A 15,961-nucleotide genomic window follows, 5' to 3' on the forward strand; every position below is an offset into this window, starting at 1 on the left:
TCTTAGAATACTACTGCCAGTCAATGTAATCAATACTAAGTTAGGCAGATCCACTCTGTTGGAATAAGGACACTTCCCATGTTCCTTTTCCATTTGGGGAAAGGCTGAGGCTCAGAGCCAGTGCACATGTGTTGCAGCATGCTGAAGTGCCCAGTTTCAATTGCTGGCATCTGGAAGGACTGGGAAAGACCCCATCAAAAATGTGGAGGGGGGGGATACAGCTAGATTGGGGCCATAGTGTGTTGTGGAGGAAACAGTGTCCCCTGCCTATCCTCCTTTGTGTAGATTAGGGCTGTCCCCAGATCTATTTGTTGCAGGACAATTCCTATCAGCCCTGACCTTGACTATGCTGGCTGATGAGAGTTGGTACACAACAACATCTGTAGAGCCACAGATTCCCCCATACCTAATGTAGATTATGAAAACTATGAATCATGCAATTCCCCCCCCCCAAAAAAAAACACACCACACACACTTTTGAAGGACACCAATCTTGCAAATGGAGCCTTTGCATGGTTGGGAATTTGAATAATGAAACCCCAGTTCAGAAAATCAACATCATTTATGTGGATGGAACAAGCTACTCTTCTGCTCCATCACATGAAAGTCCTACAGCAGGTGTGAAGAACCTTTGGCCATCCAGATGTTGCTGAAGTACAACTCCCATCAGCCTCATCAAGCATGGCCAATGACCACAGATAATGGGAGCTGTAGTTCAGCAATATATGGAGGGCCAAAGGTTATTCACACCTGTCCTATGGTAATGTATAAACTGAGACAAAGGCATGTGTTGTTATTTGCAAACAATGCTTTTGCATGTGCCCTTTGTGCACAAGCAGAAAACCAGCATCTGCATGTCAGCAGGGACCTTAATGTATAAACTTTTGATGAGAAGTCAGCATCTTATTCCTAAACCATTAAAATAATTTTTAAAAGAAAAAGAAAGTTACGTGTTATTATTCCAAATGGAAAAATTAATTGTAAATAACTGGAAGTCAATTAAGGCTGGGTTCTGCTGGGTAATGCAAATCTTTTATAGTTTTCTTTCAGTTAACTGCCTCATTAATGATTTATAGATGTGTATACAGCTGTGGGAACAGCAGCATTATCTAATGTGCTCTGAGAATAATTACATATGAAAAGAGCCACACAGTTCGGGTGGCGGGGGTGGGGGAGAACCCTCTGAAATTACTTCCATAACCTTCCGCTTTTAACTCCAAAACATATAAAAATGTAACACACACACACACAAAATATTTTCTCTCTCTAAAACGTAGTACTAGATAGATAGTAGTTCGAGCAAAGAACAGGAGAAGTCTCTTGTTAAAGTCTCTTATTAAAGAATGCAGTTTATAAAATGGTTCCATGAAAAGCATACATCCAACTATCAAGAGCCCCTATATGAATTTCATTCAGCTCTTGTGTATTTAATATGTACCCCTGCCTATTTGACTAGTACAGTGGACCCTCCGGATACGAACTTAATTCGTTCCGGGGGTCCATTCACACCCTGAAAATTATGTAAATAGAGGTGCGCCTCTGGGCATGCACATGGTGTGATTGAGTTTTCTGTGCATTTGCGTGGCGCAATTGAGCACCTCTGTGCATGCACAAGGGGCACAGGGCACTTCTGCACATGTGCACACGGCGAAACATAGGAGTATACACTTCCAGGTTTGCTGTGGCCGTAACCCAAAGATTCCATATCCAGAGGGATATGTAAGTAGAGGTACAACTGTATTGAAAAGCTAGCACTGCATAGGTGGGACTGATCATGCAGTTTTTCCTCATCTGATTATCACACAGCCAGAAGGTAGGGCAAGAACAAGAATGTTTGAGTAGTCCTACCCACATTGGGCAAAAGATTCCTGCATTGCAGGGAGTTGGACTAGATGATCCTTGGAGTCCCTTCCAACTCTACAATTCTATGAGTCAGTTCCTTGGTCCATATAGCTCAGTATTGTCTACAAAGACCTAATGCAGCACTTTCATGCCAGCACTTCATGCCAGGACCTCTGCTAGTGCAATGAGGCTTTCCCCTCCCTACTCTCCTCCCCTGTGTGCCCACTTGCCCCCTAAAATTGTCTCAGGGGCTTGGGAATATCCCCAGAACAGAATGCAGAGGGAGGAGAGGGGAGGTCAAAAATGTTTGCACAGATGGAGTGATCTCCTTAGGCGCTATGCTGAATTCCTTCCACAGAGTCAGAAGAGAAATGCAATCATCAGTGCACCAACAAAGCAACAACTTCGAGAATCACATCAGCAAAAGCGATAGCAGTATATGGGCCATAATAGCACAACACAACTCACCCAAATCCCTGTGCAGCGGCAGAGCATATGCCCGCCCTGCTCAGGGAGGGCACGCTCCCAAGGGGCGTGGAGGGTGCCCTCCCATGCGCCACAGTTCAGGGTAGGAGAGGGGCAGGAAAGCTGCTGCTCACTCTCCTCCTGCTTTCCGTAGCTGGGTCAGAGATGACCCGGCAATGGAACTGCTGTGGCCAGGTGAGCCTCGCCACAGCTGAGGGCTCCTCTCTGCTGCTGGGTCAGAAGAGCTGTTGCCGCCGGACACGAGGTGTGCCACCCACTTGCCTACCATTTTGTCACTCCCCTCAGTCATGACACCCAGGGCAGACGGCACCCACCGCTCCCCCTTCCTATGCCTCTGTCCCTGTGTACACATTTTCCTTAATAAATTAGAAAGGATCCAAAGACTTACTTTAAGCAATAGCTGTGGTGCTATTGCATTGTTGGCCAGTTCCCCACCCTCAGCTAATTATTCAGTAAACTGGACATAAACTGGAACACAGAACAATATTTGAAGGAGAAATCAGCTGCCCAAAACTTTCATGCCAGGCGGATTTCCATTATGTTTTCTTGAATAATGGCCAGGAATGTTTATGACAATTTCAATAACTTTTTTAAAAAATTAAGCCAAAGAAAAATATGTTGAAATGAGTCTCATACCAGAGTAAAAAAAGCCACATTCACATTTACTGGATTTTATAATGCATTTTACTTTCCATAAACACCCGCTTTCTGAAACTAGATATCGTCGCTGTTTGCATTTACACTTCTATCAGTCCTTCCCAGGCATTGAAGAACCGGAAAAATTAAATTAAATGCCCTTATTGGGGAAGATTGTTGAATCCATGCTTAAAAAGACATAGCCTACATTTTCCCTTCACTGTTGGAGGCACTATGCCTCTGAATGTCACTTGTTGGGAACCACAAGATTTTGATGTTTCATTTTAACAGGTTTTGTTTCCAACTCTGTTTTCCCCCACCCTAAATTGACACTGGTGTAGTAGAAAGCCACTATTATTTCTCTTTTAAAACATTTCTGGATTTTTGTACACAGAATGGCTTTAAAAGAGAATCTGACAAATCTGGGGTGGGTAAGGTTATCAAGGATAACCTATTAGGACCAGAGGCAGTATTAACTCTAAATAACATTTGCTGGGAATCACAGGTGAGGAATGTGCTGTTTACGGTTGGGAGACATCTGGTTATCAACTTCATGATATATCACCAGCTAAACATCATAATATACTAATATATCATGATGTCTGAAATAAGGATGGAGCTATGTGGAGTCAGTGGCTTCACGTTTTGTCCCGCATCATGTTGTTGTTCAGTCGTTTAGTCGTGTCCGACTCTTCGTGACCCCATGGACCAGAGCATGCCAGGCACTCCTGTCTTCCACTGCCTCCCACAGTTTGGTCAAGCTCATGTTAGTAGCTTCTAGAACACTGTCCAACCATCTTGTCCTCTGTCGTCCCCTTCTCCTTGTGCCCTCAGTCTTTCCCAGGGAGTCTTCTCTTCTCATGAGGTGACCAACGTATTGGAGCCTCAACTTCAGGATCTGTCCTTCCAGTGAGGACTCTGGGCTAATTTCCTTCAGAATGGATAGGTTTGATTTTCTTGCAGTCCATGGGACTCTCAGGAGTCTCCTCCAGCACCATAATTCAAAAGCATCAATTCTTTGGCGATCAACCTTCTTTATGATCCAGCTCTCACTTCCATACATCACTACTGGGAAAACCATGGCTTTAACTATATGGACATTTGTTGGCAATATGCCTGTTGTCTTTGTCCATGGAGTTTTCTTGGCAGGGATACTGGAGTGCCTTGCCGGTTCCTGTTCCAGGTGGATCAAGTTTGGTCAAAACTCTCCACTATGAGCTGTCCATCTTGGGTGGCCCTGCATGGCATAGCTCATAGATTCTCTGAGTTATTCAAGCACCTTCGCCACAGCAAGGCAGTGATCCATGAAGGGGGTCCTGCATCATAATTTTAATAATAATAATAATGATGATAATAATGATAATAATAATAATAATAATAATAATAATAATAATAATAATAATAATAATAATTTGCCAGGTCAAAAATCATGAAACTGATATCATGATATGGACTTCAAACTGGTTTTGGACAATATATTGCCAAACCCTAATGCACATCATGATTCGCATTATATGGCCAAGTCAAAAATTATGAAACCAATATCACAATATGGTCTTCAAACTGGTTTTGGTGTGATATATCACCCAGCCCTAATGCTGTTGTGCTCATGTCCTGCTTGCAAGCTTCCCAAAGGCTACAGAGGGAAAAGATGCTGGTCTAGGTGGTCTGAAGGCTCTTCTTATTTTCATTGAGCTGGCTAACCACACCTCGGCCTCTTGTAATCCAATTGGTATCAGCCAGATCATGGACACTGCAGTGATTTGAGGGCCCTGTTTGTTTCTTCTTTGTTTTATTTATTTAACCCTCCTGTGACCATGATGACAGCTTGTAAATAACATGGCAAACATTGAAGAGTATTTACTGGATATGTCATTGTCATATGTTTCCAGAACGTGCCTGGGCAGTGGGGGAAGAAGGTTTTACCGTTTCTTTTTGCTCACTATATTAAAAGGGAAGGGCCCATGGGTTTGAATCATATTGTGAAGGGAACGGAGAGGGGGAAAGAGTCCTATAAATTAATACAGGGTTTTACAGAGGCTTGTGTGGAATCAAGGGAGAGTTATCCAAGCCCTTCAACTGCTGCTTGAAAGATCAGGAGGACAATAGGAAAGATAAATCCACTTGTAGCTTCCACCCTGATCAATTTTAAGTTGAACATAATTTCACTTAATCCAGGCGCTGACGGCACCTCAAGCTATTAATACAAACCCAGACTCTGTGGCATAGGCTTGCGAAAGAAACATTTCATTGGAGCTTCACCTGATTAAAGAAATCTGATAGCTGGTTAATCATAAGTTTCAGGTGATTAACTCATGAAGAAAAAAAGCAACTGTTCTGAAGGGGGGAGGCCATGGGTATGTTCTGTATCAGAGACAAATTTGGGATTGCAACTTAAGGCCTTATTTTATCACAGGGACATTGGAGGATGCCCTACACAGGGTCAGATCATTGCTCCAGATAGCTCAATGCTGTCTACACTGACTGAAAGCAGCTCTCTCAGCTCTGCTTGGAAATTGATTGATTGATTGACTGACTGATTGATTGATTTAGGAGTATTTCTACCCCTCCTACAAATCAGAAGTTTTTGAGGCTGCTTGCAATATTCAAAGCACAGTAAAATAGACAATGATACAATAGTCACTAAAGCAGGACAAAGGTTTGGACAGTGGTACCTATTTTTCGAACATAATCCATTCTGGAAGACCATTCAACTTCCGAAACATCCTAAAACAGGTGCGAAGGGCAACCTGCAAATTTAATTGAGAAAACTGAGAAACATGCGGCAGAAACCGTTCAACATCCAAGGCATGTTTGAAAACAGAAGCATTTACTTCCGGGTTTTCGGCGTTCAAAAACCGAAACATTCAACTTCCGAGATGTTCAGAAACCGAGATACCACTGTATAAGGTTTTCCTCCTTGTTCCCTTATGTTCCAACAAATGCCTCGGGCTGACCACTGAAGCAATTCCTCCCACACAGGTCATGGGTCCTTACTGGGTGGCTGCTGTTGCCGCCTCTCATAGCCCCAGGCCCTGGTGGCAGATGCAGAAGGTACTGGGGGGGGGGAACAAATGTGTTACAAACCTCCCTCCCACCCTTCAGATCTAGCCCTGCCCTGTGGGTGACGGAGAACAAGCTGTCAATCTTCATTCAGCGTCACCATCAGGGTGGAACTTTGGGGCAGGAGTTCAGAGGTCTCATTCAGTAAAATGAGCAAAAGGGATCCAAATTCAGCAAGGATGACTTACATTTTGAAGTGAGAAAAGTATTGCATATTAATTCCTCACCACTTCCGGACTTACGCATATGTACCTGAAACTCAAGGTTGTGGGAAGGTTTACTTTAGCAGAGTTAAACAATCCCCTTTATAAGTTTATGCAGCGATCAGCTTGTTGCTGACTTGTCTGAGTTCTACTAATAATGATGCCTTCCTGGTTAAAAATCCCTTTGAATCCCACTTAAAGAATACACACCCAAATCTGATTCATGTTAATATAAAACTATTTTACTCTCAGATTCATTCAGGTTTACAGAACTGTACCTGAAGGCAGGCTTAGGTTACATAACAAGCAAATAAACTATACCAGAGTGAAGTTGGTCCTGAGGTGACTGCAACTGAGCAGTCTTTCAAACTACCAGCAACTGACAAACTGGTTGTCACAGCAACCAGTTTGAACATGGAGGCCGTTAGTCCTCTGTTGGAATGTTGCACTTGACTGCACCTTTACATCCCACAAAGGTTAACAAAAAGAAGCTTACAATATCAAGTCAGGGCAATGCAGAAAATATCAGAGACAGAAGGTTTTTGTGATGTTTGAATGGGTTTTATTACATATGCAAACAAAACAGAACTTGGATGCATTCCTCTTTCATTACAAGGGATACACAGATGAGGGATACAGAACCTCAGGCCCAGGGGCTGAAATGAGTCCCTTCAGGTCTCTCTGGTCATGCAGGACTTTCTCCAGATATTGCCACACCCAGCTTCCTCATTGGGTGGCTGCTGTTAAGGTATCATGGACTGACTAGATGCAGAGGAATGGTGGGAGGAACCAGCTGTGGAAACCACCAAGGGAAGAAGACTCAGACCCTGAGAAGTGGTGGTGGGATAATGATGAGTGGTCACAGGGTAAAGACTGGGAAGAGGAGGTGATGGGAGCTAACAAGTCTTAGTGAGCTGGGAGAGTCTGTGGCAGAGATAAGTGCAGTATCAGAGTCAGAAGCTGAAGCAGGAGAGTGGGAGAGGGAGGCCAAGAGGCAGAGATGAGGCAGGCTAGTGAAGAGTTAAGGGTGTCTCCCCCTCCTGCTGTGACAAGCTCCCCTACCCCCCACCTGACTTCCAGAACCAGGAGAGGCATGAAAAGTGTAGATCAAAGACAGGCTACATGCAGGCACAGTCTCTGATTGCTTAGGAAAAGCCCTGGGGAGAAGGAGGCACAGATGGCTGTGGGAAGGTGGGGACCTTTAGTCTCAGCAACTGGTTTCGTGGAGTAAGACCTATAGGGAAAGAGCTGCTGTACTGACACTGAGCCAAGTCTGTGAAGATCATGGTTTTGCAAATAAAGAGTTAACTCCAACTTCAAATGGTGTGATTTATTGCTGGCTTGTTCTTTGGCGTAAGGCCTCCCACAGCCCTGATGGCAGACAGAGGAGGGGCTGGGCAGCAAAGATATGAACATGCCTTCCATCCAGTTCTCAGGTGTTCCAACTGATGCTAATGAGACACTAAGGAATGAACCTGGGACCTTCTACATGCAAAGCAGATGCTCTACCACTGAGCTACAGCTCTTCTCAATGGTTGGTTTTTCTTCTTACTCCCCTCCCTACTTTTCGTCTTCAAATTTATTGTGAGTTTGTATGTTGTGCAATTAATTGTAAGCTGTCGGGTGACACAGCATCATGATTGTTGTAGTCTTTTACTGCTTATTGTTTGTTTTTAAGTTAATACAGTGGGCAGTGTGGGCAGTTCTGTTGCACAGGGCACCAAGCTCAGGGGGTGCTAAATTGAGAAGATCCATAACTGAAAAGATCCATTTGGGGGTACAAATTTTTGGCTTTGCACAAACAGAATACAGACATGGGAGTGGACTGCTCAAGACATGGACCAAGCACTTATTATAATTTCACCCATTTTCCCCAAATAACACCAACAGAGGAGGCTGACTGCTGTGTCTTGTGTCCAAACCAAAAGGGGTTTGGAAGAGGTGAAAGTCTCTCCTTGTCCTGTGCTATCTCTGCCACAGTCCCAGAATGCTGGATTAAGTTCCACTGCCTGAGACCCAGCTGAGCTGCCTGAGCCATGGTAAGGGACTTATGCTCAACCTGGAAAGCTGAAGATCTGTCAAAGCTCTCTCACCCTGGTGGATGCTGGATTTGAATTATGCTGTAAGTGAACTTGGGCTGCTAGTCACTCTGTTTCTTAAGAAAAAAGAAGAGCCCTGATGGGCCAGGCCAATGGCTCATCTAATCCAGCACCCTGTTCTCACAGTTACTGGCAGAGGAAGAGGGGGACGGGGGAGCGCACCACCCCTGACAGCATGATCCCGGTGGGGTGCATCATGGGTGCCACCCTGCCTATACTGGGCACTATGCCCCCACAGGCAGTGTGCCACACCCCTGGGACACGAGCCAGCCCCAGCCCCACCTGCTCTTCTCCCCCCCCCCCCGCCGGTGCTGGAGCATGAAGCTCCGCCACTGCTCACAGTGGCCAATCAGATGCCCATGGGAAACCCACAAGCAGGACCTGGCTGCACTCTCCCAACTTGTGATTCCTTGCCTCAGCTGAACTGCTTCACAGGGTTGATGTGAGGATAAAATGGGCATGGAGAAAATCATTTACTCAACCCTCAGTATTTTGAAGGATGGGATAAAAGCCAACAAGTAAACAAAAATTGCATGTGGAATCCCTCCCTGCAGCTGGAGAACCTGTCTTTTGTATGACCATTGATTACTGTGGAGTAGTCAATGTGGCACCCTCCGAATGTTGTACAAATGTTGTACACTAAAACTGGTGGTAGTGGCTGTCACTGATGAAGACTGGAATCTGAAACAATGAAAGGATGCCACATTGTCTGTCCTTGGATTACTGCATGGAGACCTGAGACATGTATAGTTTGTGTAACTCTGCTTACAGCAGAGATGGGAAGCCTGTTGCCCTCCAGATGTTGTTGGACTCCAGCTCCCATCTGCCCTAACTAGCTTAGCCAAAGGTCAGGGATGATGGGAGTTGTAGTCCAGCCACCTCTGGCATACAGTTTTGGGTGAACAGGTGGATAAGAGTGGGCTCTGCAGACACAGTCCCACTACCCCAGCTACTCTTCCATATCCTTGGATATGTGGAATATGTGGCAATATTTCATGCCCAGTGTGAATTGTTTTGTTATTGTGCTGCTATTAATGCACTTCAAAAAGGGGTGTGTGTGGGTGTGGGTGTGTGTAAGAGGAGGGCAAGTTGTTGGTCACTGGACAGCAGGCACACTTAAGGATGGCTTGAGCCTTATGAAAGACCAAGAGAGGGTTCCTCAGCAGAGAACAAATAGTATGTCCTAGTTCAGCAGCTCAGCCTGAAAGGGGCAGATGACATTGGTGAGAAATAGCGAAGACAAGGTGTTCCAAGGGGAAGACAGATTTGTGTGTGTTCATTATACATTTTCCAGCTTTGTTATTCTGGCAATGTCTGGCTTATAAAAAATAGGTGGCTTCAAACCAGGTGGAACTTCTGGTTTCATCCCAAGTTGTTTACCCACAGTGGCATACGCAAGATAATTTATTGGAGTGGCAAACATGGTTGTAGATTTTACCTGTCACCTTTCTCCAGGCTGCTGTCCTAAGTTACAAAACCAAGGTGGGGAGGGGGGATTTGGGCAGCATGTAGGCCATATATAATTAAAGTTGCTGGAAGAATCACAAACTTCAAGCTTTTGCTTTGTGGAAGAACACTAAGAAGAGAGATCAGGACCCCCCGGACATTTATCATCTGCCATTGGCACCCGGACAGCAGACTAAGCAGGCAGGACACCTGCCACAGTATCCTTTCCCCCTAGGATAAGAGGTACTTATATTTAAATTAAATGTGAGCCAATGCATTTAAATCAGCATATGTAATTCAATGTCCTCTCCTCTCCTCTTTTGGTGCGGAATTTCTTCTCTTTTTGGCAATGTACAAATGGCAACCCTAGGCCAGGGGTAGGCAACCTAAGGCCCGTGGGCTGGATGCAGCCCAGTCACCTTCTAAATCCAGCCTGTGGACGGTCCGGGGATCAGCGTGTTTTTACATGACTAGAATGTGTGCTTTTATTTAAAATGCATCTCTGGGTTATTTGTGGGGCATAGGAATTCGTTCATTTTTGTTTGTTTGTTTCAAAATATAGTCTGGGCCACCACATGGTCTGGGGGACAGTGGGCCGGCCCACAGCTGAAAAAGTTTGCTGACCCCTGCCCTAGGCTGACATTCAGCCCTATTAAAGACCCCATTTACATAACCACTCTGGACAACGTTGGCCCACCCATGAGGTGGGGTGATGAAGACACCTCAGGCGGCAGAAGAACAAGAGACAACACCCTGCCTGCCCTGCCAGCAGCAGAACACCCCCCAGTCCCGATTTTGCTTGTTGACAGTGGAAGTGGTGGGGCAGGTAGGACAGGCCACCCCTGAGTCTGAAGAACCCAACTGAGCAAAGCAAACTTTGTTCTATTGCCTATTAGAAGATTTACTTTCTTCTGGAATGATCTTAGAAGCTAACACACTGTAACTAAGCAAATGAAAATGTATTCATTGCTAGAGAGAGGGACTCTGCAAATTTCAGACCAGGAAACAAGTAATTTATTTTACATTTGGTAAACAAGAGGGAGTGATTTACCAGACTGTACCCATCAGCCTTCTGGAGCTTGTAGACAGAGAGGAAAAAATTGATAGAGATGTTTTAGAAAGCTAGGCATCCCTTGGGAGCATCTCTTGCATTTAATAAGGGGGGAAAGAGACCTTTTGTGCGTCCAATAAAAGTTGAGCCTCTCACGAAGATTTATACCATATTACACTGAGAAATTCAATGTACAACGATCCCTCCTGGTGTGCTCAGATCTCAGAGTAATTCTCCTTGACTGTGTGATCAACTTAGGTTTGATGCAAGCTCTACCGTTTTCAATATTACATACTTGTAGAGGACAAGAAAATATTCTCAGTTCATGAGACAGCTTGCCTCTTCTCTTAAACAAAAACTAGGCTACTGTCTTAAGTCTGCTGAGAATTAAATTGCACGTATGTAATTAATACATGGCAACCACCACAGGGCTGCTAGGCTCCAGTCTTGCACCTTTCCCTTGCTTGCAGGGCAACTGAGGATTCAGCAAAACACAGTAGTGCTGGGCATCTATAAATATAGTGCATGCAAATGTTATGCATATTTTTGTTATGGGCCTGGACCCTGTGTCCTTTCAGTACCTGAGCTCCTTGTAGACCACAAGATGCAGTGGTGACTGCTGGTTCATATGTTCCTGGGTAGGAATGGAGGGAGAAATTCAATTCAGTTCACATTTACAGTGATACCTCAGGTTACAGACGCTTCAGGTTATAGACTCCGCTAGCCCAGAAATAGTACCTCAGATTAAGAACTTTGTTTCAGGATGAGAACAGAAATCATGTGGTGGCAGCAGCGGGAGGCCCCATTAGCTAAAGTGGTACCTCAGGTTAAGAACACTTTCAGGTTAAGAATGGACCTCCAGAACGAATTAAGTTCTTAACCTGAGGTACCACTGTAAAGGTGAGCCTAGCCAATTCTTGCTTTCTGAAAAACAAAATGAAACACAGCTGTCCTTCAAACGTCACACTTCTCTCATTTTTGCGAGGCACCTTCTCCGGCCAAGGAGAAGGCAAGAAATGTTTATAAAAAATGCATATATATGAAGGTAAAGTCTGCATCACATGCATATATTAGTGAAAATAACATACAAAAGGACATTTTATTGGGGGAGATCGCTTTGCAAAAATGTGTGCCTTAGAAGGAAAAAACACTAAATAAAAAGATAATTTTTCATAATGATGTAAAAAGAAGAAGCACCAATCATGCCATGAAACCTTTCCTACTAAAATCAGACAAGTACCTACACCTTTGATATTTCATCACTGCTGAAAACAATGTTAATGGTTTGTTGTACACCATCACACTTCCCCCTCCCAAATGAGACAGTGGTTTATAAATATTTTTATGAATAATAAATAAGTAAAAGTGTTCTCTGAGGAACCCATTCTTTGCAGCTGTTTCTGTGAACCAAGTCTCTCCATCAAAGCATTCTTGGGCTATTGCAAGAAGTGCTGGGTTCACGTGACTGTTCCTCTGTCTTTTTTGATACTTCTGTACCTATTCAAAAGCCCCGGCAATGATTTATGTTTTGGAAGGCTGTGTGATAGAGTTTGACGTTTTCCAGCTGAGGCGTGGCCCTCCTCCAGCTCATGCTTCATTACGTCTCACTTCCTTGGAGAGGGATGGAGAGAGTAAAAATAGCCAGGTTGTTTAAAATGTAGAAAGGCATAAATTAATTCTCACCAGATGGCCTATTCAATTGTCATCTTTATAAAATTATGGTTGACAAACTTTTGCCCACCATGAAAAGGAAGGAAGGAAGGAAGCTAGATCATGTAGGCTGAGAAATACTTTATATGTACCTCTTTTTCTTCTAAACATTCTCCTCTCCTATATGAAAATAAAAAAATATGGCTTGGTAAAGATTTCATACCTGTAACTGCCTGATGGAAGTGGTCTCACCCAAAACTCTCTGTGTGTGGTTCCAGAACCAGAATCAATGGCCATTAGCCATGAGGGCAATTGATGTTTTACACTTTTACAGCGTGCCCAGTAATACCAGTTGCTGGGAATCGCAAGTGTGGAAGGAGCTGTTGCACTCACATCATAATTGCAGGCTTTCCATGGGTATCTTGTTGGCCAGTGTGAAAATATGCTGGTGGACTAGTTGGAACTTTGTCCTTATCCAGCAGAGCTTCCGTTATGTTCTTAACAGATAAAAAGAAAGCTTTAACAGGAGGTTTGTGGCTTGTGTATGAAAAACAAAGAAACTGGAAGCTGATTTCTGTCTGAAATGCGTACACTTTGGAAAATGTGAGAGTGTGTGCAGGGTGTGGCTTACACAGCTAACCACCACAAATCCCTGCAAAATGGCAACATTTCCAATGATTCTGGAATTTGTTCACTTTTTGTGAGAGTACATTCGGCTGGAGTGTTCTTGCCATTTTCTTTTCAGCGTTGGGAAGGCAATCTGAGGATCGAGCTACAGTACATTAAAATTTGTATTGGTAGCATGACATCTGTTTCCACCCTTTTAATTATGGGTTATTATTATTTCATTAGTATACTGTTTAATTACAAAGGAGACATCCAAGTAGTTCACTAGTATATAACCAATTGCACAAGTATTAAAAGATAAACACCCATAATTAACATACACAGTCAAACAATCTCATTAGATGAGGAAAATGGAGGATTTTCATCAGTACCACAGTATGTGGGGAGGTGAGGTTTAACTCTTGCTTCCCTGTTGCAATTAGCCTGGGGGGGGGGAATATCCCACCAGGTCTCCCATCACCTGGCAAAATTCTAAATACAGGCATTGACATATGTGTTGCACCCCTTCTGATGTGCTTCAAATGTGTGGACTGTAGGGTTCTGGAAGAAATTCAGTTCAGTTTGCATTTAAAAGCAAACTTCCCTAATTCACACTTTCTGGAACAATACCTGAATCAAAACACTACCATCCTTTGAAATTCACATGCCTCTGAATTTTGCACGGCAGTTCTCCAGCCAAGTAATGTGTAGCAAAGAGCATATATTTGGGTAAAGTGTGCAAATAAATGCATATAGTAGTTAAAATAACATACAAAAGGATTGTATTAGGAGAAATTGCTTTGTTTATTAGGAGAAAAAGTGTGTATATTAGAAATGGGCACTAAAATGCTGATGAATCTTCATGAGGACTTCTTCAAAAATAATAATAATCACAAACTGACGTGGAAATGCCAAGAACCAAGCTTAAGACTGGGTCCAACAGTGATCAAGACACAGAGTCAGAGGCTACAAAGTCACCAACAAAGGAGTCATACTGGGTACCTGAGTGTGATGTTGGTGACCAAGTGGCCATTAAATCTAAGGCTGGCAGGCAACAGCCTGTTGGACCACCAGGTGCCTAGAGTCAGAATAGGATTCTCACAGGTACCTTTCTCTACATAGAAAAGAACTAAGTCCCTTGAATGTTGTACTAAGGCCTGGGAGAGCTGGGTTCAAATCACCTCCCACTTCATTGGGTTACCATGGGCCGATCCATAGTTTCATTATGTACTTCCAGAAGAAGTATTTTTTAATTTTTTAATCCGTTTTGAATATTCCAACATTCAGCTTCATTGGGTGTCCATAAGTTCCAGCGTTACAAGAGAGGAAGCAAACAATTTCTCTATCTACTTTCTCAATGCCACACATACTTTTATAAGCATCTACCATGTCTCCTTTTATTCCCCTTTTCTCTAAACTAAAAAGTCCCAAATGCTGCAACCTTTACTCATGACAGAGTCGATCAACACCCTTGATAATTTTCTGTACCTTTTCCTGCTCTACAATATCCTGTACATGTGCCAGGACTGTACACAATATTCCAAATGCGGTAGCACTATAGATTTGTATAACGGCATTATGATATCAGCAGTTTCACTTTGAATTCCTAATATTTCCTAATATTTCCTAGCATGGAATTTGCCTTTTTCGCAGCTGTTGCACACTGGGGCGACATCTTCATCAACCTATCCAATACAAATGCTAGATCCCATTCCTGGTCAGTCACAGCCAGTTCCGATCCCATGAACATATATGTGAAATTAAGGGGGGGGGATTTCCCCAACATGCATCACTTTTACACTTGCCTACATTGAATTGCATTTGCCCATTCACTCAGTTTGGAGAGGTCATTTTGGTCCTTCTCACAATCTCTCTCTCTCTCTCTCTCTCTCTCTCTCTCTCTCTCTCTCTCTCTCTCTCTCTCTCTCTCTCTCTCTCTCAAAATGACCCTGAACGATTTGGTATCATCAGCAAATCTCCCCACTTCACTGCTCACCCTTAACTCTAGATCATTTATAAACAAGTCAAAAAGTGCAGATCCCAATACTAATTTTTGTGGGACCCTGCTTTCAACTTCCTTCCATTCAGAGAACTCTTCATTTGTTCCTACTCTCTGCTAATTAACAATTTCCTGATACTGTCATCTTATTCCATGATACCTAAGCTTACGCAGGAGTCTTTGGTGAGGTACCCTGTCAAGAGCTTTTTGAAAGTCCAAGCGTGTGGAAAAAAATTAAAGCCCTCATTAACATTCCTCAGGATTTCTCTTCAAATACCCATATTTCTATGCAATTTTGCCCAACAGACACATTTTTGAAAAGCATATGCTCCTAATATTTATACAGTGGTATCTCAGGTTAAGAACTCAGTTTGTTCTGGAGGTCCGTTCTTAACCTGAAAGTGTTCTTAACCTGAGGTACCACTTTAGCTAATGGGGCCTCCCACTGCTGCCGCACGATTTCTGTTCTCATCCTGAAGCAAAGTTCTTAACCTGAGGTACTATTTCTGGGTTAGCGGAGTCTGTAACCTGAAGCATCTGTAACCCGAGGTACCACTGTATTATCCCTAATATGATATTCATATTTTCCCTTATATAATACATTTTTGTATGTTATTTCCACTAATATATGCATTTTTGCACACTTTACCTTTGTTATCCATTACGCACATTACTTGGCTGGAGAACTGCAGGGCAAAATTTGGAGAACTGCAAATTTCAAAGGCTGGCTGTATTACTGTTCGTGCATCAGTTTGGTTCATTGTGCTTAGCAAGAAGCCATTACACACATAAAATAATAATAATAACAGGAATACTGCTACTAATAATGGTTTACATTTCTACTCCCCGACCCCTAGTGGATAAATAATTTCTCGTGCCC

The 15,961-nt window shown here is 43.4% G+C and overlaps 1 long non-coding RNA gene across 2 annotated transcripts in view; it reads right to left on the reverse strand.

The window, feature by feature from the left end:
• LOC309362067 overlaps positions 1–4,219 on the reverse strand; it is a 41,613-nt gene extending 37,394 nt beyond the window's left edge. For both annotated transcript variants that reach the window (XR_014164764.1, XR_014164765.1), the window contains exons 1-2: positions 4,064–4,219; positions 2,717–2,913 (exon numbers count right to left, since the gene is read on the reverse strand). This is a non-coding gene — a long non-coding RNA (uncharacterized lncRNA). The remainder of the gene's footprint in view (positions 1–2,716; positions 2,914–4,063) is intronic.
• Positions 4,220–15,961: the final 11,742 nt, after the last annotated feature.

The sequence above is a fragment of the Podarcis melisellensis genome (genome assembly GCF_964234715.1).
Source record: "Podarcis melisellensis genome assembly, chromosome: Z".
Lineage (NCBI taxonomy): Eukaryota > Metazoa > Chordata > Lepidosauria > Squamata > Lacertidae > Podarcis > Podarcis melisellensis.